General features: G+C 30.9%; 1 pseudogene; it reads right to left on the bottom strand.

Annotated features, from left to right (window-relative positions):
* Positions 1-544: 544 nt before the first annotated feature.
* On the bottom strand, positions 545-1750 carry LOC146885710 (zinc finger BED domain-containing protein RICESLEEPER 1-like; annotated as a pseudogene).
* Positions 1751-3678: the final 1928 nt, after the last annotated feature.

Below are 3678 nucleotides of genomic sequence, written 5' to 3'. Positions count from 1 at the left end.
GGATGGCAAACTGGCCAGCCCTGCCTGTTTTGACCCGTCCCGCCTCGCGGATTGACCCAAATTTGTGATGAGTAAAATATTTTTTTTTTGTTGAGTAAAGTAAATTTTTTTTTATTTTTTCATAATAATTTATATTCATTTTCCATCGAAATAATACCAATTAGTTTATCTAATCAAAGACAAGAAAAATAACAACGAAGATTATAGCTAAAGTACAATAGCAACATGTAGAGTTGTCAAAACGGGTCACCCGATCCAACCCGGTTCGGCCCACGACAGGTTGGCCACTTAGTGGGTCAACCCAACCCACCTTACTTATTAGCGAGCCAAAAAAATTAGAACCCGACCCGACCCACCACGGGTTGGCTCACTGACTCACTTAACTAAAAAAAAGCATACAATTTTTTTTTTCTTGAATCCCAAGAAAACTAAATTATAATTCCAATTAAAATCTAAATAAACTTCAATACAATCCAAATAAAATCCCAAATTATGTTAAACTCCAAATACAAACCAAAATTACAAAAATATAAACTACTATCTAACATCAAATCATTCTTGTCACTTATCAAACTATAGTATTAGAGTCTTGAATGGATAAATCCACAACATTTTCATCTCTTGAAGCATCTTCTTTATCCCCATCTACAATAAAACAAGAAAAAAGAATGTTAACTAATAATATTAAAAGATTAAGTATTAAATAATTAAATTAATTTTATAGTACTAACAATAATGTTACCTGTTAGTTCAAAACCATGCAACCAATTTTGTGTTAAAATGAGTGTCTCAACATTCTCTAGAAGAATGGAAGAATGATATTTGGTTAGCACACGAGAACTAAGACTAAAGGCAGACTCACTAGTAACGATAGTGATTGAAATGCTAAGCATGTCACAAGCCATCTTAGACAAGTTTGGATAACGATCTCGACGATCCCTCCAATAGCTCAATACATCCAACTTATCAAAAAAATTTGGATCAAGATTACCTTCATCTAAATAAAGATCCAATTCAGACCTTCTAATGTCATTAACATGTTGGCTCAAATAATCAACATATTCCTAAGACAATATGAAAAATATTTAATATGTCATTCATAAGTAAGAAATAAAATAAAGCATGTTGTGTTTAAGGAGAAATTTAAGAATTAAAAAGTCACATCAAATGCATCCATCACTCGCTCATCATTCGTAAAAGAAGAAAGTTGTGGTCGAGGAGAAACTTGAGAACTTGAACTCTTTAACTCCTTTGGATTTAAATTAACCTATTCTTTAGACAACTTATACATATTATCCTTTAAAACATTAATCTTTTCTTCACAAGTAGAAGGATCAATCTTTAAATAACAAAATCAAATTGCTTTAAACTTCATCCATGGATCAAGAATAGCCCCAATAGAAAAAAATATCACAATAATGATCCCAATACTTACTAAACTTGTTCATCATACTCAATGACATATCTTTAATCGTCAAATCATCACTTTTTGCATTTTCCTGCAACAAACATTCAATTTTCCAAACTTGCATGAAGTAACAATTTAAAGTTGGATAAGAAGAACCTGAAATCAAATTAATCATTACATAAAATGGCTTCAAGAACTAACATTTTTCAGCCCTTTTCCACTCATCATTTGATGGACGATGAATATAATTTCTATCACGGATAGCCAAGCTTGCAAAGGCACGCCGATATCTAATTGCATTCTCAAGCATAAGGTAGGTAGAATTCCATCTAGTAGCAACATCCATTCTCAAACCTACTTTGGTATCAATACCCCTCACTTGAATAACACATTCTTTAAATGCAATTTTTCTTGCCTTTGATCCTCTTACATACTTGATACTCTATCTAATCTTATGTAAAGCATCAGAAGCCACCCTTAATCCCTCTTGCACAATAATATTCAAGACATGTGCACTACACCTTACATGAAAGTAATCACCATTACATATCAAACTATTTTGCAAATTCATTTGCTCACATAAAATTTTTTGCAACACCTCATTGGCACTAGCATTGTCTAATATGATAGAAAAAATCTTCCTATCTATTCCCCAATCAAGCAACAAAGCAAAATTTTTTTGTGCCAAATCATGACCAGTATGTGAGGTTCCATTTTACAAAAGGCAATAATCTTACTCTTCAACCTCCAACTCAGATAAAAAAAATGAGCAGTCAAACAAATAAACCCTTCTTGATTTATAAAAGTCCAACAATCAGATGTCAAACAATTTCGGCTATGAGATTTACGCATTGCGAGTTTCACCCTCTCTTTGTGTTCATAAAATTTCTTTGAAATATTAGACACAATTGTATTCCTACTTGGAACTCTTACTTTTGGATTTAGATATACAAGCAATTCTTTAATCCACTTATATTCAACAAAATTATATGGAAGCCCATGTTGAATAATAGCCATTGAAATAAGGTCATCTAGAACTTTTTGGTCAATTTCCCTAGATCTTAATTTCCCAGTATGATCAATTATCATTTTCCCCACGTCATTGTGTTTTAATTTCTTTAGGACCATACACTTTGACAAATGACATAACATTGTTGAGGTCCCTATATTTGAACCACCAGAAACATACTCTGCACCACATGCATTATATTTTGCTTTTTCTTTACCTTCTTTTATTTATGTTTTTGTAAATGATCCTAAACCTTTAAAGTAGTTCCCTTAGGTCTCTTACTTTCTCTATCAAAATTTCTACCCTCATTATCAATCTCTTCTACGATTGGTGGCAAAGAATCATTCATATTATCATTAACATGTTGATCATCTACTATTTCAAAATTCATTTTGTTCTGTAATCACCACAAACATAAACTATATAAACAAATAACCAAAAATGTCAAGTAGCATAACTTTAAAACAATATATAAGGGAGCAATTTTGAGCGTGATTGGTGCAAGGCACTTACAAGATATTCTTCGATGCCACTTATATAACAACTACATAAACCTGCACATTGAAAAAAGAACACATGAAAAATGTGGTGTTTTTGTTTGGTTATTTTTTAATAATAAAAGAAATATAGTTATTATTAATTTGTTTTGTTATTACTTTTTTATTCGTAAGATTTAAAAATTAAAATGTAGTTCAATAAATCAACTTCATAAATATTAGAACATCTCCATCAAAAAGTTGTTTCATAATTTCTACTGTACTCAGATAAGTGGAGAATTAAATTTTAGACCATCGAAGATAATATAAAATAAAAATTCACAAACTATACCATGTTTATGACAAATATAATACTAAAAACAAAATTTTGGAGGGTATTAATAAGTTTGAATATTCTCCACGTAACTTAACAACTTCATCTCATTAAAATATAACCTTTGAGTGTAAGGATTGATTGCAATATTGATAAGCCTGAATTAGTATTTTTGGCCCCAATCACCACATTTTCAATAGTATTTTTTTTTATCATGAAACAGGGGCTACAAAAATTGAAACGAACACACAGACTAGAAACCAATGTGTTAGGAAAAGTTGTTTTGAAAGGGGTGTTAGACAATTAAAAATATTTTTCAGGTTTCAAAATAAATTAGGAAGTGAAAGTGAGGGAGAAAGATGAAAGATAGAAATTAGAAACGTGAAAATGATGAACAAACAAGTAATGTGAAGTCTGGAAGCAGAAGTTTCAAGACGACAATAGCAAATAA

The sequence above is a fragment of the Vigna unguiculata genome, chromosome 6, assembly GCF_037176805.1.
Source record: "Vigna unguiculata cultivar grain cowpea cultivar isolate G323 ecotype 2 chromosome 6, ASM3717680v1, whole genome shotgun sequence".
NCBI classification, from domain to species: Eukaryota; Viridiplantae; Streptophyta; class Magnoliopsida; order Fabales; family Fabaceae; genus Vigna; species Vigna unguiculata.
The sequence above is the reverse complement of the archived record's forward strand: the minus strand, read 5'-3'. Positions and strand labels throughout refer to the sequence as shown.